We start from the raw sequence: 23240 nt of genomic DNA, 5'->3' as shown, positions 1-23240 counted from the left end.
AGATTAGGGTGTATGTGTTGTAGATACAGAAGAAATAAAAAGAAAATAACCAGAGAAAATGTTAAAAAGAGATAAAAGTAACCAGAAAGAGATCCACAAGTAATAGAATTAGAAGAATTGAGGGAAAGCATGTATATAGAAACTAAGAGGGAAGATGATATGGAAACAAGAGTTTAAAATTAAACAAGAAGACATTTTGAATTTCTTCAAAAGGGGAAATTAAATTGATTTTTGTGGTTTTTGATTTTTGTGGTGATAAGATATCACCAAAGGGGGGATTGAGGGAGCAGGGTTTTTACTTTAAACCCAAATACCTGTTTCATTTTCGTATGTTATAATTAAAAGTACTAATGATTAATTATTAAAGGTTTGTCGAGTCTTGTCTAATCAACCTTATTAACAGAAGAATTACACGTGGGAATGCTATTGCATGGCTAAAATAATAAGTGAACTTAGTTGGTGAGCAAACTGACAGAAATAGATGTTGCTTACGTGATGTTATGTTGTTTTGCGCTTATAATTAATACGCATTAATGGCTTTTTGATGTCGCAAATGACTAGATAAATACATACACATAAGGGTTTTAGCAGGGGAATAACACTGTATAATCATTTCTATGCAGTAATTATGTTTTGTGTTTCTTTTTACTTAAGTTGACCATTGTGGCCTACTAAAATATGGCTACCACCCGCAGCCTGCATTTGAGTAGATGAATAATTGAAAGGAGGCTTCGCGCTGACTGCGACCTTGCCCTCATGCTGAACCGAAAAGCCAATCATCATGACGACAAATCCGGGAGAGATGCCAAATGCCCCTGAATGTGAAGATTTGTTACAAATCCAATTGCCGACATGATGAACTTATGGTGGTCTCACGAAAAAGATACAATTTACCCTAAAGAGACATCCGTAGAAGTAACGAATTAGTTATGGACTCCTAATTTCTATTCATTATTTGAGACTATCAATGCGTGAGAGAAACTACCATTGTATCTAGACGACATAATTTCCGCCATTCGACTGTTTTGTAAGATATGATTGCAACATTTGGAATGTAATTTTAGTATAAATATTAGTAGACTAGAGAGGTCTAGTGCCACTTCTTCCCGAACTGATGATCAGAGATCCCGATGCTGACGGAGAGAGGACGGTGACTCTACATGACGGCTAGAAACTCTAACTATTTTGCTGAGGACCGGTTCTGACTTAGGATCTGACTTTTAGCCAGAATAGGTAAATATGAGAGAAATGAACTTGCATTTAAATTGGCTTTTCTTACAATTTTAGATAAACGATATTCTGTTTGAATTACTGTGTCGGGTAGTTATTTTATTGTCATGTTTATTGAATATTTAGTGTAAAATAATGTTTCACCAAATCTATAGCAACTAGTTGATGCCATTGACCTCAAGGTATATGCAGATTGGTTAGGTACAGGAAAGTGTTTCCTTTATACATGGCACGGATAGAGTGGTAGGATGAATGTTGGTGTAATGGGCCCCAACAGCGCGTGATGTGTGTATGTGCGTGTGACTGCGAAATCACTCCGTCCGTGGAAGTAGAGGGGATTCGGAAGCTCCGATCTGCACCACTATCATGTATATTGGTCCCAAGATGGCTGCCAACACTTCTTGGATGAAGTGCTGACAGCCAATCAGATCTCACGATGAGATGAGTGGTTAGGGTCCGCCCAGATATATCTATGATTTTACTTTTGATTTTCTCAGGAACTACTGATGGGATTTACACCATTTAACCAAAAGGCATGAGTGTGAATCAAGGGCTACCTTTTTACCAAATTTGGTATAATTCCGTTCAGCAGTTCTGGCTGTAGCTGCGATTAAACGTTCCTATGGAAAATTGCATGGGGAAAACACGTTTTGGGACCCCCCTTTTTTCTCGGCCCCTGCTTGATGAATCACCCTGAAACTTTCAGGATAGGAGCGGACCAGAGTGCCCCACCAGTTTTGAGAATTTCGCGAAGATTGGTCAACCGACGCCAAAGTTATTCCAAATAGAATGCTGCGGATTTCCTATGGATAATAGGTCCTAACTATAACTACCTACTGGCGACAGCCTGTAGGTAATATATATGTATATATATTATGCCATTTACAAACTGAGGTGCACTTGTAATCTTTACTATATCGGCAGCACTAAGCTTCCGGTACATAGCCGTATTCTCCAGCATGTTAGAGCCATAGTGAATTCTGACCCCAATTATCCGGTGGCCAGGCACTTCAAGTCTGTTCATGATAACCAACTGAAAGACTTGGAGTACACTGTTTTAGGATCTGTCCCCAACCCCAGTCGGGGTGGGAATCGAGATAAACTCTTGATCCAAGGTGAATCTCATTTTATTTTAGCTCTCGATACACGAGCTCCGAATGGCCTTAACATAAATGAGGACCTTCATAATTTTCTCTGGAGCTTCTTCCCCAACTTTTGAAAAGAATTCCTGTATCTATAATATTTTTACAAAAAATTTCTGCTTCTGTTCATCAGTGTTTAGATGCCATTGAGATGATTATGATTTTTTAATCTTTGTGAATGTATTTATATAAAAACATTTTCTTTCTACATTCACACTGATTTGCGACTTTGCTCTGCACTTTGGAATCACCTAGGCTTAGGTGATTCAGGGTTTCTCCCTCTTGTTGCCAGTGTGTTGATTCGTTTATTTGCACAATATCACTTTGCACAGCACTATTTTGCACATGTTAGGCATATGGCACTTTTTTCTCCCTTTTTTTAACCATTATTTGTAATATTAAGCAATATATTTATCTATTACCAACAGATATACTGTCTCGATATATAAAGATGCAGATTTTGTGAATCATCACGTTAACATCTGTTATATTGAACAAGAGTATCTTTCAGGCTTGGTTGGCTCTGTGATACTATCTAGTGATTTGTTATTTAACAAAAATTTGCACATGCACTTTACTATGGAGAAGTTCTTGCTGCTATTTCCTGTACCCTATCTTAATTGCCTGCGTATCATTTGGATATAATTGTGATGATTTTTATTTATTTTTTCATTAATCATTTCGGGCAGTATGAAATTTTGCTTTTAAAACAAATATTGATATAAATTATGATAATAACTGCCGCTGATTTCATGCATAAGAGATGGTCTAGTTTAAGAGCTGTAGTATTTTTCTGGCACTCGATATGTTCAGTTGCTATGTAAAAACTTAGATATGACTTTGGTATTTGTTATAGGAGGAAAATTATTATTATATGCATACATTTATTGTACTTACAACTTTTCCTCCTTTGACATTGTCTTGATTCGACATTCGTATACAGTTATCTGTTTTTAGTGTGGAAAATAATTTTTTCATATGATTGTACATTTTTGGGATTTACCATAAGCCGTTAAGTGTATATTAATTCTTGTTCATATCGTAAACTGCACTATGCAGACATTTTGCCAGCTGCTAAACTTTATATCCACATTTTTATTCTTTGTATGAAATATATGAATTTCAGTGGCTGTATTTTACTTAAATAACCATTTTAAAGCGCTATAGTCTATCAGTTTTGTTGTTCACATATAAACAGTTAGTCTGTTTTTTACAGTTGATTGTGCACATACTTCACTTTCAAAATTGTCAGTAATAGGACTCGCATCATGTGATCAAGCTCCCAAGAGGAGCGAAACGCGTCATGGAGGACACTGGTCCTAGCACCTATTCATGCTAAAATAATCTGCACCGTATTATTTGCTATTCTTGAGTGAGAGTCCGTTACTTGCTTCAATGGGGAGGCCGTGCCTGTGGTTTCCACCCTTCAATTCGGTGGAACAGGACGTTTTCAGTATATATATATATATATATATATATATATATATATATATAATCTACTGGCGGTCGCCAGTAGATAGTTATAGTTAGGACCGTGTTTCCATAGGAAATCCGCAACATTCCATTTGGAATAACTTTGGCGCCGGTTGACGAATCCCCGCTAAATTTTCAAAATAGGTGGGGCGCTCTGCTCCGCTCCTACCCTGAAAGTCTCGGGGGGATTCGTCAAGCGGGGGCTGAGAAAAAAGGGGGGCTCCCAAAACGCGTTTTCCCCATTCAATTTTCCATAGGGACCTTTAGTCCAAGGTACAGCCCGAACGGCTGAACAGAATTACTTGAAGTTTGGCAGAGAGGTAGTCCTCAGCTCAGGGATGTGCCTTTTGCAGGTCTGGTGTCAATCTGTTCAGTAGTTCCTGAGAAAATCACAAGTAAAATCATATAGATATGTGGGCGGAGCCTAACCACACATCTCATCCTGAGATCTGATTGGCTGTCAGCACTTCATCCAAGAAGTGTTGGCAGCCATCTTGGGACCAATATACATGATAGCACCTCATTAAAAAGCATTGCAGTTAATAGAAGGTTTTAAGACTTTAGTTACATTATAAATCATTTGTTGATGGTACCATACTCATTTTAGGAATTGTGGTATGTTCTAAAGTGATTTCACCATGTGAAAAAGCCTTCTGCTGGGATATCATGATTGAGAGAAAAATATTTTCTCATGCTTTTCCCACAGAGGTTTGGAAGGTGATCTATAAGCTAAACTGAGAGCTTATTTTCTGTAAATTCACATTATCTTTCTCAGTCATGTGAGAATGAAGTCTGACATTCTCAGTAAAACATGTACATCCAACAAGGGCAGAGACTGTCAGTTGATTCCTTTGTGTTCTACTGCAGCTTCCCAGAGTGTTACAAAGAACAACTAGAGCGCTAACAGTCCTACTTATGATAAACGTATGGCACACCTGAAGCCATCTTGCTTGGATTAAAGTGGTAACTCTTAAAACATTTAATTTAAAAAGGAACAAAATGAGGGGGTTCATTTTTCCATAAAAAGTATGATTAGTGCTGCAGAAAGAAAAATTAGGGCACATTTTGAGTGACTTCTCAAATCCTCTTCTATTTCATTAAAAAATTCTGACATGCAGACTGAAACATGCACTTTCAATACCAGCAGCAGTTTTCCCTGGTGAGCAGTAGCTTTACTACGGTGATCTAATGAGCAAAAAGAGTGCTAACATTCTGAATTTATGGCAAATGTGTGACACATCTGAATGCCTTCTTGATGGAATCAAAGTAAAAAACTGAAAGTATTTCCTACTGAGGAGACTGCAGTAAATGAGGAAATTAGGAAACTTCATAACAAATAAGTCTCCCAAGATGGCCACCAGAGACAAAAGAGCCCAAATGTAGCCCAAATATCACCAAGATGTAGCCCAAGTATAGCCCAATGACAGAATGTTCCAGAGTGTTCTTAAAAACAACTAGAGCGCTTACTGTCTTCATTATGACAAAAGTATGGCACACCTGAAGCCATCTTGATTGGAATAAACTGGTAACACTTAAAACATGTAATTTAAAAAGGAACACAATGAGGGGGTTCATTTTGCCATAGAAATTATGATTAATGCTGAAGAAAGAAAATGAGGGCACATTTTGACGTGACTTCTCAAATCCTCTTCTATTTCATTAAAAAATTCTGACATGCAGACTGAAACATGCACTTTTAATATCAGGAGCAGACTTCCATGGTGAACAGTAGTTTTACTACAGTGATCTAATGAGCAACTAGAGTGCTAACATTCAGAATTTATGGCATACCTTCATGATGGAATCAAAGTAAAAAACTGAAAGCATTTCCTACTGAGGAGACTGCAGTACATGAGGAAATTAGGAAACTTCATAACAAATAAATCTCCCAAGATGGCCACCGGAGACAAAAGAGCCCAAATGTAGCTCAAAATCACCCAGATGTAGCCCAAATATAGCCCAATGACAGAAGTGTGCAAAACACTTATTATTTTGTGTTTTTGCAGTGTTATATAGTGCAGACTTGTCAGGTATTGGAGTGCTTTACATGAGCATTGGTTACATCACACAAGAACAAATTCATTTTGGTTGTAGACATGGGGAGACTAAGTGATTTGACCAGAATCACAGAATGTCGAGCTGAAGCAGAAACTCCAACCTGGTTCCCCAGTTGCAAAGTCTGCAGTTCTGGAAGTAACACCACATCCTCTCCCCTAAGTGCAACATTTAATCAAGTGGTCAACTGGATAAAAAAACATAAAGGTAACAAATAATTTAAAAGTGCTTTGTCGCTATTTGAAAACTCAGAAAATATGTCCTTATTTTAGTCTTTTAGAGCACTAACCATAATTTTGATGCCAATAAGACGCTCTCATATATGTAATTTCTAAAGGAAATGCTCTAGGTATTACAGTTTTGATTACATCAAGATGACGTCAGGCGTTCCACACTTTTGTAATAAATATAGAATGTTAGCAATCTAGTTGTTCATTAGGATACTGTTGAGAGGCAGAGGCGAGGGGCACGGACTCTGAAAATTGAAGGCAGGTAGGAGGGTGCAAAGGCAACAATTTAACCACACTGAGCAGGCAGGAAGGGCCGTGGCAGCACAACAGACTATGGAGGGCAGTGGAAAGGGGGGCAGGGGCAACAAACCAACAATACAGGACTTGCAAGAGAGGCTGTGGCAATGTAATAGACCATTGTGGGCAGAAGGAAGAGGCAATGGTAGTACAACCATACATGCCAACAGACCCGATTCAGCCAGGAAACGTCCAATGTTTTTAAGCTCAAATGGGCTTTATTTGATCTGTCTCCTGTCTACAATCTCCTCATTTTCAATGTAACTCAAAGGGGAAAATCAATACCTCAGTTTTTTTTCAAAATCTCCCTCTTACCAAGTTCAAAATGTTCACAAGTATGGTACATTGGATCATGGAAGGAAATGGGGTAGGGACATGGACTTGGATAACAGAGGACAGGAGGGACATGGAGAGGTGCACCAAACTGACCCTGCAGGGCAGGCATCAGGGTTTGCAGCAGCACAATACACCACACAGGGCATGCGGGACGGGAGTGCAGCACAACAATCCATAGAAAGCAAGAGGGAGGGGACAGGACCATGCACATGGACAACAGAGAACAGAGGGGCAAGAGGCAATGGTAGCTAGCTGACCATAATGGACAGACAGGAGAGAAAGCTGCAGCATAACAGACCATAAAGGGCAGGAGGGACGGATCAGGGGCATTACAATGGAACAGACAAGCCAGGAGGGAGGGAGTAGGGGTCTGCACATGTAAACAGAGGGCTGGGGGCAAGGGGGCAGGGCAGGAGCAGCAAGATAGCCATGGAGGTCAGGCAGGATGGGCACTAGAAGCAAGACACACCATGAAGAGCAACAGTGAGACTGTGATGGAATACACACAGACCATGGAGGGAAGGTGGGAGGGGGTCAGGGGCAGCTAACTGACCACACAGGGAAGGTGGGAGGGGCCATGGCAGCACAGAAGACCATGCATTGCAAGTGGGAGGGTTAGTGGCAGCACAATGGCTATGATGGGCAAGAAGGAGGGTGCAGGGGCATGCACAAAGGACGATGGAGGATAGAAGGGAGGGTCAGGACCTGTGCACAGACAAGAAAGTTCAGGGGAAGGGGCCTCACAACAGACCGCACGGGGCAGGCAGGAGGAGCAGTTGCAGCACAACAGACCAAGGAGGGCAGAAGGGTGTGGCAGTACAATGGACCATGTAGGACAGGAGGAAGAGGATAGGGGCATGGCATGTGGACAGGCAGGGTGGAGGTGGCAGGGACAGGTTACAGTCATTTGACAATGCTAGGCAGGTGGGAGGGGAGTGGCAGCTCAACAGAACACTCGTAGATAGGAGTGGCAGGTCCATGGAACATGGTGGGCAAAAAGGATGGAGCAGGGGCATGCACAAAGACATTGGAGGGCAGGGAGAAGGAGAATAGGGGCAGCAAGCTAAGCACAGAGTTTAAGTAGGAGGTCAATGATGGGGCATAGAATTTGGCAATGGAGGGCAGGAGGAGTGGACTGGTACATCATACTAAATTGAGGGCAGTGGCAGCACATCAGACCATGCATGGCAGGAGGGAGGAGGCTAGTCCATGGATTCACACAACAGAGGATAGGGAGGAGGGGGGTGGAGCAGCAAGCTAACTGTTCAGAGAAGGCGGGTATTAGGAACTTTATTGTTTTTAAAACGTGTGTCTGTGCGAACTACTTAAAATATGAACAAGTATGCAGCATAATCTCACTTTTATTCAGGAAGAAGAGGACGTTTGTGACTGTGACTCCGGGCTCACTTGGCAGAAACACCCCCTGACCCTCCACCCCCTATCGTAAAATGTAATGCCTGTGAAAAGGGTAGGTGAACACAGTGTTATATAGAACATAGTCCTGAGAGCACGATTGAAAATGAAAACTAGATTATAGTGTATGGTATAAACTATGCACCAAAAAGTGTGATATAAGATGAACCGGGCGTGAAATATAATATGCAATACATTGTGCGCAATGACAGATTCATTAGAGAGCGCGAGATAGCACAGGCACTAGCGCGTGCTATGCGATATGCGCCTTGGAGTGTAATATGCACAGGGCAGTGTTGTGTAACCTAACTAGTCTCTAAAGTTGTAATATAAAATATGTGCTGGGGAGTGTAACGTTGCATATGCACTGTGACAAAGATATGGATCCCAGATTGTAATATGTATGGCATAGCACTGTGCGTTATAACATAGGCATCGAGGAAGGCACGTTAGATGGGGCAATATAACCCGTGCAAAGACAAGTGTGGCATGACATATTCACGGGGTGGTGTTACAGTACATATGGGCTAGAGAGTGTCATAGCATATGCACTAGCTGGTGGAATACAACACAGAGGTGTGTGGCACTCAGCAGGCAATGGTGGGTGTAACACAGCATTGGGCTCTGCCAGGAGCGCGCTGTGACTCTCAAGTGATGTTCGTCCCCTTTCCAGAGAGTAAATAAAAAGTATTACACATCCGGCAGTGGATGTGTGTTTTACTAACTGTGAGGGGGGTTTCTTGCATAGTTTGTCGAATTTTTGTCGAATCCCCTTTGAATGGCTTGGTGTGCATGTGTATTAAATGTGCCCGTCAATAGCTACCCATGTTTGTATAAATAAACGGCAAGGGTGTCTACCGGGATTAGGCACGGTAGGGCATCAGACATGTCAGAGCTTCACTAGTGGTGTAAATACATTCCACGTGGATTCATTGTATGCATAGTCGCCTTTTAATGAATATCACGCAAATCGTCATGGTAATAGGTACGTACGGTTTGTCCAGCATGTCCTAGGTGTGTCAATAAATATATATTTTTTAAAAATAATAAAAAACAGTGGCCGGCCCTGGGTATTGGGGTCAAACAAAAAAAAATTAGGAGACAGGCCCTGGGGGATGGGGTCATCAGGGCCAATAAATTAGAATAAGAAGGGGGAACCACACAGCCCCCCTTCTTAAAAAATTAAAATAAATAAAAGACTGGCATCGTGCCGGAGGCCACGCTGCCTCCTTGCAGCACTCTGCAAACGCGCCCCCTGGCGAGTTGTAAATTGGGGAATTAATTCCTCTTCAATACTGAGGGTCCCTGAGGGCCAACTAGCCCAACAGGCATCTCCAGTATGCGCCAGGTAGCTGCACTGCAGACAGGTGTTCTGAGGCCAAGCCCCTTTTTACACCTCTCTGCAACGCAGCTCTGTGGCGCTTACTGGAGGTACCTAGTGGTCTAGTTTGACCCTAGAGACCCTTAGGATTCAAGGGGACTTAATCTCTCAACTTAGAACAGCCACAGGGCTCGTTTACACAGTGGTGAAGGGAGGGGACGGGGCCTGAGGTGACGTGTGCAAACACGCACTATGGCACGTTTTAAATTGGGGATATAATTTCCCTTCAATACTGAGGGCCCCTGGGGGCTAACTAGCCCACCAAGTGCTTCCAGGAAGCGCCACTGAGCTGCATTGCAGAGAGGTGGTCCAGGCCGTGCCACTTTTTACACCTCTCTGCAACGCAGCTCTGTGGCACTTACTGGAGGTACCTAGTGGGCTAGTTGGACCCTAGGGACCCTCAGGATTCAAATGAACTTAATCTCCCAACTAAAAACGGACACAGGGTGTGTTTACACAGTGGTGAAGGGAGGGGACGGGGCCTGAGTTAACATGTGCAAAAACGCCCTGTGGCCTGTTTTAAGAGGTAGTTTTAATCCCCCTGCCCTATTATATACTAGGGGCTTACAGAGGAGGTCATGCTAATCACAGGGGGACCCCAACGCATAATGTTCCCTAGTGTATGTAGGTGTTTTCACTGTATTCTAAGTGTCTTTTAACATAGCACTGGCTCTAGGACTGGTTAGTCAGACTCAGTTACCACCAGTATCCGTCTGAAAAAGTTGAGGGTACAGGATGATTTTGCAACAAGGCTTCTTTCTGCTCTTCTTTTTGTTCTTTCTGCACGTTATCCTTCTTCCTGCACTTTTCTTCGTCTTTGAGGACTTCTGTTGATTCTTTCTGCACTTCTTTTTTTCTTTCTGTGCATTTTTTCTTCTTTCTTCACATGTCCTATCTCTGTAGGCATAGTTAGAAATTAGCATTTAAAAAACCTTTGAAATTCACAGAAAAAACCATAGGTTTCAGGCACGTTACAGTTAGGAATTAGCATTTAAAAAACCTCAGAAATTCACTGAAAAAACCATAGGTTTCAGGGGTTTTATAGTTAGCTGGACTTTTCACTTGTACAAAACCATTGAAATTCCCCCGTTATAGTTAGTTCAGCTAACTATAACTCGCGCGCCCGCAATGCACTGCTCACATATTACATCACTCATGACATGGTCAGTGACATCACTCATGACATCACTGATGACATCTTGTTGTAGGGATTCTGCGTATGCACAGAACTATGCGCAGGAAACCAGAACCTTAGAGAATTGTGGTGTACCAGAAACTCCCCTCAGAACTAAGAACCCCGTATCCGACTAGCTTAGTGTCACATTCGTTATCCGAGATTTAGCTCGGCGGTCCCAATGTATAGACAACCCAGAACATGCGACTTAGTTATTCTCAGGAATGGTGGGAACCCGAAATACCCGTTTGCACTTATATATCAGTCCACAACAGAATAACTAAGACACAGTAAAGTTTAAAGAATTTATTCATAAACCTCGAGTCCTGTTATACAGTACTTTGGCTAACATAAGCAGACAAATGGTTAAGATCATTACCATTAGCATTGTTACAATACCATAGAAAATGAAAGGAGCGATCATATTAATAATGACAGTGGAAATCAACCACCCTCCTTTCTCTAGCAACTAATAAAATATTATTAGACTATTAGAAGGTCTCATAGGCTTGCATAGGGGACCCCATACCGTATAGATCAGCTTAGGTGTATCACATCACAGGATCAGCTCAGTGTTCTCTGCTTCAGCTCTTCTATCGAATGTGTCTAAAAACCTGCTGCGCTGTAATATTAAAGCCTACGACTTTCTGGTATTTGCAGCTGCATGCATGTTATGACTAAACAGTGGTACGATCACCCTGAACACAATCAGCCGGCACCGTCTAGTGTCCTAGAACAGTTCTTTACTCGATGTACAGACCAAGGGCACTAGCAACTGTTAACGATGTATAAATAACATTCACTTGAGACAAGAGCGAGTCTGCATTTCTCAAATGAATAACATGTAACAACAGTGTCGGGTGCAAAGGCAGCAAAAGCAGCAAGATGGCTGTCTAACAGCTAACGTGATTGAGCTAACTTAGCACTGTAAATAGGGAGTGGCCTAAAACCACGTGACATCCCCCTTTGATCGAACCACGGGACTACCAGGGGCGTATTTTTTAATAGAACGCAGAGTTCAAATTCAACGATGCAGACTAAAGAGCTCGAAATGTGAGTTTTCAGAAAATGAGAGAAAAAAAAAATTCGAAGAGAAAAATATATAAAAACACAAGCCATCGTCCATTGAGGCCAACGATCCCTTGTGAAAAAATGTAACTCCACATGACTCGCCACCAGACATTGTGAGCACAATTGTCAATCTAGGAAAGTATAAGCAGCATATGCAGCCGCAGCTTCCAGTAGAAAATCATTGGAGTCATCCGCAAAATTGTCTGTCATCCAATTCAGCAACGAAAAAGAACACACGTGTTCCACAGGGAAATGAGTATCAAGCACTCCACGTGGACAAGAAGCAGGCATCTCGATGTAACTTCGTGCCAGGAAGTCAACTGCTGCCTTCTCGATATCCCATAAACCAAGGACTCCATGCGCCGCACCCAAGGCCATAAACCCGACTCCAGAACAGTCAAACTCATGAACCACTAAGGGATACATCAGTCGATCAAAATCCAGGTCAGGCGACACCAAGTTTGACAAACACATATCAAGAGCCCATTGGAACGGACATTCGAGACAGTGAAAAACAGGCTGTACACAAGTGAAAAACGGGAACCGGAAGGATAATCCATAAGTGACACTCAAGGTAGCCAGTGGTAAAGTCCCATAGCATTCCCACATCCGGCTACGCAGATGGAACAGGCTGAATCCGTGGTCGAGTAGCGCAAGTCGTGCATCCATAGCGTAGAGCGCAGACCAACAGGAGTATGCCAGCAATTAAAGCGAGAATCAGAGGAAACCCTCCGAAAACACCAGAAAAAATAGAATGAAAAATAGCTGGTATTATACCAAAAATAGACTGGAAAGACGTCACAAGGCCAGAGCCTACAATTTTAAAAAAATGGACCAGACCAGTCGTGGAAGAAGCATTGAAGATAGTGTGTATTAATGTGCCAAAATGCAGGGGAAGGTCAGTATTCAAAAGAGCTTGAACTTCTGTGCGAGTGTTCGCCACTTGAAGGAGAAATGTTTCACGGGACGAAGTCAACGCAACCTCCTTTTGAGACAAAAGAGCCCTTATTCTGCTCATCCTATTGAACTCTGCTTTCAAGGTTGGAATCGTCGGCCAGATGGATATATCAAGCCGGCCTTGCGGGGGTGGGAAAAGCACGTTATTACAGCAAATTACCCTCCGTGAAACTGAAACAATATAGGGAATTCCAGCTAACATCCCACAGCAAGCCTCACTATTTAAAAGCAAATAACTACCATTTGCAAGCAGCGTAAATGATGGCGTTATAACTGGCACAGGAATGCCCTTCAACACGCATGCTAAATTAGGGGCATTCATATTACACGATCCATGTAATTGGATATGTCTACACACTACGGAATGATCAGGAGCAGACGTACACTCCTCACCCTTCAAATAAACTTCTTTACCGTCTCTCTCACATCGATATGTAAATGGGAGAGACCAGACTTCATGCAAGAATGCAGAACCAAGTTTTTCATATCTGCCCAAGGCGTAATGTTTCATGCACGAACTAAACCTATACATAGAAATCGGGAGAGTGACCATCCCATGGATGAGCCACACTGCATAATCAGACTCAGCCACTGAAAAAGGCAAAGGCTCTAACTTTTCTATATGTAGTAGTGAATACGTAGCATCTTTCATGGACATGAATTGCTGCTTTGCTGTCAGATTAAATGGGCGGAATAAAGAAGAAATATTCATGTAATCCCAAGGTACTTTCCCCGCCTTTAACGTCTGCAAAGTCCAAGCAAATTGCATAATCGATCGTAATTGATTTTGACCATGATATAACACAGACACATCCTCCTGGACAATATCTACAACAGATGAAACAATGTTATCTAATGTATATATTCTTGAAGATAAGGTGTTAATACTATTATCTATTACTGCCAATACTTTTTCCATATTGGCCTGGTCAATAGCACGGAGCCTGGAAGCAGCCTCAATCTGCGACAACTTCCAAACCTCGTTGTAAACAGCATACACCCACCTTTTGGATCTTCCCAATGCGGGACCTTTAACAAAATCATTCAAATCTATTTTGTCATGTAAACGGGACAAGTGAATTTTTACAGAATCCAATGTGGAATGTTGCAGCCATGTCTGGCACAATTTACCTACCGAGTAGGTAGTGACAGTGTGTGAGGACACAAAATGAGGGTCTACTCTATCCTGTATGTATCCGGGAACCAACCCCAAAAATCTGCGTTGACAGGTATCCGAACTTCTCTGCCATACCAACCAACCTTTAGGGTCAAATGCACTAATATTGAAGGTGGAATTCGAAATAAAAGATTGCAACATAGCAAGGGACAGATCTGTGTGATTCTCCCAGTCAGGATAAGCACTCAGATCCGGGATCGAGAGAGAAGTTAATTTTTTAGATATCGCCAATCCAAAACAGGTTGTCTGAAAAATTGTGGAATTTAAAAATAACATGTGGTTTGGGATGAGGCAGGCACGATGTAAAGCTTCTGTTCCTTGTACTTGCCAAGACTTAGTGCCCCAAACCGATTTGAGATCAATAGTATCTTTCCAAACGTCATACCCTCCAATTGCCAAATCGTCCATATAGGACTTAGAAAACAACAATTTAGTGTGTGTCAAACGCACCTTTGAAATAGGTTCGTCCTTAATTTTAAAATAAAAGGATGCATTATTGGACACACTGAAATCTGAAAAATATGAAAATTTGTTGACCAAAGTCTTTGAACTACCAATCATCGGGGCAGGGCAATGTTCCCACTGAGTAAAGTTGACTAAACTACGAAATGTGTTAGCCCTATGAAGAAAATGAGTACCATAATGTTGATAACAAAACTGCTCTGCATAGTTTTCAGTATTCAAATACAAATCCTCAGCATCAAATGCGGCATAGTATTTCAAATCAGAAAACAGTGTCTCTATAGTTTTTACATCCCAATCATCAGATCGAATGTTCTGTTTTACCACATCACCCATAGAAACACGATATACAGATGGTACATTAATCACTTCCGTGGGCCCATGAATTTGAAATTTAACTGCATCCCATGCTATTCCATCACGGACAGGCCAGGCGGTGATGTTCACAAAAGTCTGGTCCCTCTTCATGATGTGTGACGATGAATGTGGGGCCAAAGTTCCATTAATTAATCTAATTGTAGAACGTTCATTCAGGTAGTGTCCATTTATAAGCCTAAAAAACACCACCACATAGCCAATGGACATGAACAAAAAAATGCAAATGAGCACCAGCCAAATGTAAATCCAGGGGGGAACCAAAAATTGTGTCTTGAACCAGGCAAAGAATATTGAAAATTTGGAAGGGGCAGTGGAAGTCAATGATTCAGTTCCAAAGGAAGAATTAGACTGGGGAATTTCTGATGAATGCAAAAGGGGCAATGGAACATCAGCAGGATAAGAATACTCAGCATCATCGGGCAAATCACCATCCGTAGGCGATACAGCAGAATCAGAAATTACTTGCATTTCAATGGCAACCTCAGGCACGATGTCAGATGGTGGCACCACAACAGAACTGCGCATCATGGAAGGGCAAGAAACTGAAGGTGTCAGACTATGGAGTATCGGTCACCCTGTGTAGCTTGACATTGTCAACTGAAATGTACCTGTTGTCTCTGTGACCAGGAAGTGGAGGCAAAACAACTGTACGTGTACCCTCAACTCCAAGCACCGGCACTGGTGCACGATAGGAGGGGCCAAACTCCTTCTTCTTCTCCACCTTCTCACGGACCAGATCACCAACTCTGGGTAGCCAGCCGACTACCGGAATCTGAAGTCCAGCTTCGGACGCAGAGGATATGTGCTCTTTTGCTAGAGTGTCTCTTGCTTCTTGAAGATTCTGTAAGACAGTACAGTGGTCATCTAAGTCAAAAGGCGCGGCCGCGGCCGCCATGTCTAGACCCTCAAGGTCTGGGACAAACATTCGAACCCCGAAGAGCATCATGTACGGGGTCCTCCCACCCAGAGACCTTCTAGGGAGATTATTAAGTGCACGTTGGACGTCATACAAATGAGCTAGCCAGTTTTTGCCAGTACCTAACACCCTGGCTGTCAATGATTGCTTTAGGTCACGGTTCATTCGTTCCACAACACTATTGCCCTCAGGCCGGTATGGAGACGAAAATTTGACTTGGACCCCCAAACTTCTCATAGCTTCTTTGTACGCCTTAGAGGCGAATGCAGGGCCCTGATCAGAGTGAAGGGTTCCACATGCAAAACTCCCTATAAAGACACACAATGCTTTGATGACAGTCCGGGCGTCAGCACTCCTGTGTGGCCACACCCAAAGAAAACGTGTGCACGAATCCACTGCAACCAAGATATACTTGTACGCAGTGCCAGAGGAAAAAGGACCGCAGTGATCTAAATAAACACACGCTAGTGGTTGATTAGATATATGCAGCTGCGTTTGTGGTGGACGCGCCACAGAAGACGGCTTTATTTGTTGGCAAATACCACAATTGAGGACATAAGTCCGCGTATGTTTGTACAAACCGTACCACCAATAACGCTGCTGCAACAGTGACACAGTTGCGGACACTCCGGCGTGCGCAGACGCAACACCCTCGTGCGCAGCTTGCACCAAAGCAGGCCTGCAGTCTGCATTGGGAATAACTCTATCCCCAACATCATTAATCCTCACTAACGGGACGTTATCAGGACTTAAGTGATAATGGTATCGAGAAGGGAAACCTCTAGGGAAGTTTGTCCCAGTCTCTGAAGCAGCAATAGCTGCCAAGATGTCATCATCGATCTTACTTTTGGATCTTGTAACTGCTGCTACCAAGTATGTTGCCACTGCTGTTTTTGCTGCCTCGTCAGCCAAACTGTTACCGACAGCATGGACGCCAACTCGTTGGTGACCAAGAGTGTGAATAACATTCACAAGGGGCCGACTGCCTTTTAGTTCAGCCACCCTAGCCCAAAGCGTTTTATGCTTCACTGTGCTACCTTTTGAATCACGAAACCCATTCGCGATCCAAAACATCAGATTGTCGTTGTAAGACTGAACACAATAGTATGAATCACTCACTATAAGAGTTGTGGCTCTATGATCAGCAAACTCCAGTGCAAGCACCAGAGCACGAAGCTCCGCCAATTGTGCGGTACAATCAACCAAAGTCTGCGTATGCACTGCAACCTGTATGAATTCTCCATTCACGAAAGTACCAACAACAATTGCGCAAGCCGCTGAATAAGCGTGCCTTGATCCAGTTGCGGGCTGCGCGGACCCATCAGTGTATATGACACAATGGAACTCCTCCAACGGGCGCAATGTAAGTGGAGCCGGATGAACTAATTCATACTCCAAACTCTCCTGAGTCTGTAGCCCTGCGTCAAAGATGTATTCGACATCAGGCGAGGCTAAGGAGGTCGCCCATTGTATCCACCTTGGATGCAAAGCTTTAGAATTCGGCACACTTGCTTTAGTGACTGCCTCTAGGGCAGGAAATGGTGTCACCACCATCATGCGTTTCCCCTGTGATAGCGCTCGTTCTTTCAGGATTGCCATCTGAACTGCTGTCAAAACCTTTGACAGTGGAGAAACGCATTTCAGCCGAAGTATATAAATGAGATTTGTAAGCAATGGGGACCGTGTCGCCCTCATTGTATGTTAAGTACGTGAACCCCTCCACACCCGGTACAATTCTTATGACCAGGTTTGTGTGGTTATCACGAGTTTGTAAATATTTCGCAGTAAGAAGGTCAGACTGCAAACGGTGCAATGCAGCCGAATGCTGTGGCAGCCAGCAAGATTTGGTAAAAGTTGGTTGTACCAAGGCATATAGTGTCTTGATACGCTGGGCATATTCAGGAATGTAGGTTCGACCGAAATTCAGAAAGCCCAGCAATGATTGTAGTTGTTTCAATGTCGCAGGGATACGAAGGCGTGCGCATTTCTCAAGGAACTGCGGAGCCAAGCCGCGGCCCTCATTGTTGAGTTCGTACCCCAAGAATAAAACTGTGTACTCGGCAATGTGGGACTTCTTAAAGTTAAACTTGTAACCAAAGTCCGCAAACATAGTAATTATGTTGTCCACGCGAGCAAGGTGTGGAAGCAACTCGTCGTCTGTTAAGTATATGTCATCAACGTACGAGTATGCCTCCGGGTCTACCATCTCCAAGAGAGAGACCACACAGGCAGCAAATACCCCAGGACTATTTTTATAGCCAATAGGAAGCCTTTTGAACACTTTTTGTTTACCACCCGAAGTAAAGGCGGTCCACTCATAACTATGAGGGGATATGTTATGGCAATAAAAGCCATTGGACAAGTCGAGTGTGGTTTTGAACCTCTTTCTCACAAGACTATCGACGAGAGCCGAACTATGTGTATTTTGCACCGCACAATTCCGGCAGTGCGAGTTTAAGTGCCGGTAATCCAAAACTAGGCGGTACGATCCGTCAGGCTTCGTCACAGTGAATAAAGGATTATTCATGGGTGACACACACGTTTCAATTACTCCCTGATATTCCAATTGTTCAAGGATTGACGCGACGTGAGACCTAGCTTACCGACGCATAGGGTATTGAGGTTGTGGCTGGGGGTCGGACCGCAATGGAATTTCGTGGAGGGCAGAACATTTATCCCACCCCACCTGATTACGATACAACGCAGGTGCTAGCACCCGTGCCCACTCCTCGGCTAACTTCCCAGACTCCTCCTTGGGCACTACGTGTCCAAAAGAAGGAAGAATGACTTCTTCCCCCCTTGGAGCGTCTAGAACGAAAGCCGGGGGCCAATCTTTCTCCGCCAATAGTATATCATAGGTGGTCGTCAGATTATCCCAAAATACCGCGTTAATTTTTCGTTGTATGTCACCCTCAATATTGAGGACTACATCAAATAATCTCTCAGGGGGGCTACGCGAGTATCAGCAGTTTCTACTGTCACATAGATTTTAGTTGCTGTCGCCTCCAGAAATGGACGCAGTGCTCCCCGCACTACTGTAACTTCCGCCGCGCTGTCTAGCAGCGTCAGCGCCCATTTCATGTTCAGAAGCTGTGTCCGTACCATCTGAGGCATACTTCGCTGAGATAGCAGCAACTTTCTTTTTCTGAAACGGAGGACGTGGACGTGCAGAATCTTCTTGCTTGCCTTTTCCGTCCGCCTGTCGGGGCTGGTCTCGACCTTGAGCACCCCGGCCTCTCCCACGGTCTCCGCCACCAAAGTGTGAAGCCGCTGATTCCTGTGAAGAACGAGGAGAGCACTGGTCAGGAACCTGAAACCTATCAGGTGACTTAATACGAGAACGATCACGCAAATCATAAGTGCGTTCAACATACGCCTGAACAGGAGAGGCAGGACGAGTATCCTGTTTCTGTTGCTGTTTATCTTGTTTCTTAGCTCGCCAATTTTGTTTTGGAAAGTTGGGTTTATCGTCTTTTGTAGACAAACTCACTTTAGTGTGCTGTACTACTTCAGGAATTTTGATGGTGGGTTTCACGCCTAGTGCACTACGTCCAACCATCCTATAGGCTTTTGCAATAACCTTTGCAAACTCCCTCGGCTTATCTTCATCCGCAATTAGTGCCATCATGTTTCCCACTTGAAACTGCATGGCATCTCCTTTGAGATTTCCCATAATCATGGAACATACTATATAGAAGCTGTCGATAAGCCGCATTCCCAACTCAATAGCTGCTTCCGCACCATGATCCTCCTGGACTTTTTTGATAACGGAAGGTAGTACCGACATAGACGTAGTGCCGAAGCACTTCGAATAGGTCGCGGCAAAGACCTTGCCCCAATTGTCACAATCGACAATGTCCGGGACTAGTTCTTTCGGCAAAGTAATAGTGAGTATCCTGTGTTTTTCCACAGGACTAGTGTTAGGAAACACGGCTTCTAGTTGATCGAATTTCTCTGCAAGCCAATAAGGATACTCATCCTTATTCTGGGGGCGCTTGCCAACAACCGCGTTTACCATTACAGGACTGATCACCACCGCATGATGGTGATCAGCCCCGTGTCCCGCAACTGTAGGTGCCCCCACCTGTACAGTGCGCGACACATACTGCACTAAAGCCCTATGGACCGTAATCAGGGTTGTGTGTAGTATACGTAAGCTATCCACACCTACCGTCAGGTAGCGTGGATGAGGTGTATGTCCGGCCAGCACCGGCCAAGTAGCTCCTTCAATTGACAAAGGACCCAGTCTCGCCGGGGTGACCGTGTGGGGGAGGGCGCCATTAAACCAAATAGTGTGCTGCCAGGTAGAAATAGGAATTTCTAAAGCCATATATGGGGTATAATGAAGAGGCACCTGCGTAGCAGTGTATTTGTGGAACGTTTTATCGACATCTTCCACAGCCTCAAAGGTAACCCAAGAGTAAAACAACTCATAAGGGTAAGTGGCATTTGCACTAACGACAAACACCACTGCCATCCCGTCATCAGGCACCCCATACATCCTCAAATGAGCACGTAGAGACACCCTACTATGAGCAGGAATTTCTACCGCCATTAGGACGAAAAAGAAGATACAACGAGATCTTCAGTAGCACTTGGGCTTAGATTAGTGTAACCTTTTTTATTATCAAGCTTGAAAGAACCTATAGCCTAAAACCTAGGTAGGTTAAACCGTCACTCCCGTTATCCGGAAACCAGAGTGAGGGCGTTGTGGACTAATAAAAGCACTACTAAGGCATCTCAGATATTAAGACCAAACGTTAGGTGCGCCATGTTGTAGGGATTCTGCGTATGCACAGAACTATGCGCAGGAAACCAGAACCTTAGAGAATTGTGGTGTACCAGAAACTCCCCTCAGAACTAAGAACCCCTTATCCGACTAGCTTAGTGTCACATTCGTTATCCGAGATTTAGCTCGGCGGTCCCAATGTATAGACAACCCAGAACATGCGACTTAGTTATTCTCAGGAATGGTGGGAACCCGAAATACCCGTTTGCACTTATATATCAGGCCACAACAGAATAACTAAGACACAGTAAAGTTTAAAGAATTTATTCATAAACCTCGAGTCCTGTTATACAGTACTTTGGCTAACATAAGCAGACAAATGGTTAAGATCATTACCATTAGCATTGTTACAATACCATAGAAAATGAAAGGAGCGATCATATTAATAATGACAGTGGAAATCAACCACCCTCCTTTCTCTAGCAACTAATAAAATATTATTAGACTATTAGAAGGTCTCATGGGCTTGCATAGGGGACCCCATACCGTATAGATCAGCTTAGGTGTATCACATCACAGGATCAGCTCAGTGTTCTCTGCTTCAGCTCTTCTATCGAATGTGTCTAAAAACCTGCTGCGCTGTAATATTAAAGCCTACGACTTTCTGGTATTTGCAGCTGCGTGCATGTTATGACTAAACAGTGGTACGATCACCCTGAACACAATCAGCCGGCACCGTCTAGTGTCCTAGAACAGTTCTTTACTCGATGTACAGACCAAGGGCACTAGCAACTGTTAACGATGTATAAATAACATTCACTTGAGACAAGAGCGAGTCTGCATTTCTCAAATGAATAGCATGTAACAACAGTGTCGGGTGCAAAGGCAGCAAAAGCAGCAAGATGGTTGTCTAACAGCTAACGTGATTGAGCTAACTTAGCACTGTAAATAGGGAGTGGCCTAAAACCACGTGACAATCTCAAATGACATCACTGATGATATCATCCTTGTGATAGAGTGGCAGACCTCCTCTCACCCTAATATAACCTTTGATACACACATTCAAAAATAGAGACTAAAATTTTCAAAACAATGGACATACCAATACCAGTTACAACAACCTCTTCAGTAATTCTAAGATCCACATACACATCCACTCATTCACCAACAGTCCTATACAGTCACTCATACATGTACTCACTCATCATATGTACTCATACACCTATACATCCTGTTACACAATGCCACTCATCCATAGAGTTACTCACACACATAGTCACTCATGCTAATAAAGAGTCAAACATACATTTACTTGCATATACAGTTATACACACACACCACCACACTTACTTCTACGGAAACGTACACATACTTAGTCTTTTAAACAATCACTTATAGAAACACATACTTATTCATACAGGAACTCTTTCAATCTCTCACTCTCACATATACTCACTTATATACACCAATAGTCACATATACTAGTTTAAAACATATGTAGTTACTCATAAAGACACTATTGAGACCGTCATTCACTCACTAACACACCCATACACACACTCATCCACCCATACAGTCCTGCACACATGCTGTCTTCAACACATACAAACAGTGAGTCACTCATTCATGCACCTATGCACTACGTAATACCCCCCACCGAACCATGCAGACACTCAGACTGATACTCAAAAAACCAACTAATAACCTATATAGACACCCATGTAGCTACTCACCAACCCATGCAGCCACTTATACACAAAGTGAGAGACTGATACAGATATTTACTTATTTAAACATTACTCACTAAGCCATGTATTCACTATGATACATTTAATCAGTCAGTTACACAATCAATTTTTCAAAAACAAATCATCCATTTAGACACTTATATACCCATTTATTCTTCCATCGACCTTGAGTTATACATATATAAAACATATTTAATTTTCAGAAAAACACACATTCACTGGATGATGTCATCAGTGATGTCATCAGTGATGTCATTTGAGATGTCATCAGTGATGTCATGAGTGATGTCACTGACCATGTCATGAGTGATGTAATATGTGACGTCATCAGCAGTGCATTGCGGGCGCGCGAGTTATAGTTAGCTGAACTAACTATAACGGGGGAATTTCAATGGTTTTGTACAAGTGAAAAGTCCAGCTAACTATAAAACCCCTGAAACCTATGGTTTTTTCAGTGAATATATATATATATATATATCTATATTTAGAGAGTGAGAGTGAATAGGATAATAATTCCTATTCTTTTGTTGCTGCATTATAAAAAACTGAAGAAAGATTCTGAGTACGAAGATAGATGAAATTCCTTCAAGGCGAATCGCTGTTTGGCAGTCTCTTCTTTATCTCCATCCCCTTTCGCCTCTTGGAAAGCATCTGCACCTTGACTATAAATTCTATCAGGGCAGTGAGTTCTTGGAAGGGAATTGGGAATAGGCGTCATTGTGCTTCTGTGACAGAGTGAAGTGTCCACGTAGTTAATTGCACCCGAGTAGAATGGCAGAAGGAATAGATTTAAAAAGTGTAGGAGAAATCTTGGGTAGCATTCAGAAAGAGTTAAGGTTAGTGAGGGAAGAAAATAAAACATTACAGCAAGAGATAGTTATTTCAAGGCGAGAAACATCTGAGCTGGCCAACAGAATTAGTGAGGTATCGTCTGGTACCAATCCAAAATTTCATGCTACAGAAAATACAAGCCCCTCAACTTGCTCTATGTCATTTACACCGACTCAAGTAATTCATTCACTTTCCCCAGTGACTCCATTAGCACCCCCAGAGCATTTCAGCGGAGACCCT

The 23240-nt window shown here is 42.9% G+C and overlaps 1 protein-coding gene and 1 long non-coding RNA gene across 9 annotated transcripts in view; one reads left to right on the top strand and one right to left on the bottom strand.

Annotated features, from left to right (window-relative positions):
- Positions 1-1306, top strand: part of LOC146870301 (uncharacterized) — a 336625-nt gene extending 335319 nt beyond the window's left edge. For all 5 annotated transcript variants that reach the window (XR_014971941.1, XR_014971942.1, XR_014971927.1 and 2 more), the window contains one exon: positions 655-1306. This is a non-coding gene — a long non-coding RNA (uncharacterized LOC146870301). The remainder of the gene's footprint in view (positions 1-654) is intronic.
- The window catches only part of LOC146870300 (stAR-related lipid transfer protein 3-like), a 545134-nt gene that overhangs the window by 458611 nt on the left and 63283 nt on the right, over positions 1-23240 (bottom strand). The window lies entirely within an intron of this gene.

This window comes from Triturus cristatus, chromosome 1_1 (assembly GCF_964204655.1).
Source record: "Triturus cristatus chromosome 1_1, aTriCri1.1, whole genome shotgun sequence".
Taxonomy (NCBI): Eukaryota; Metazoa; Chordata; class Amphibia; order Caudata; family Salamandridae; genus Triturus; species Triturus cristatus.
Note: the sequence above shows the minus strand (reverse complement) of the source record. Positions and strands in the feature narration are given on the sequence as shown.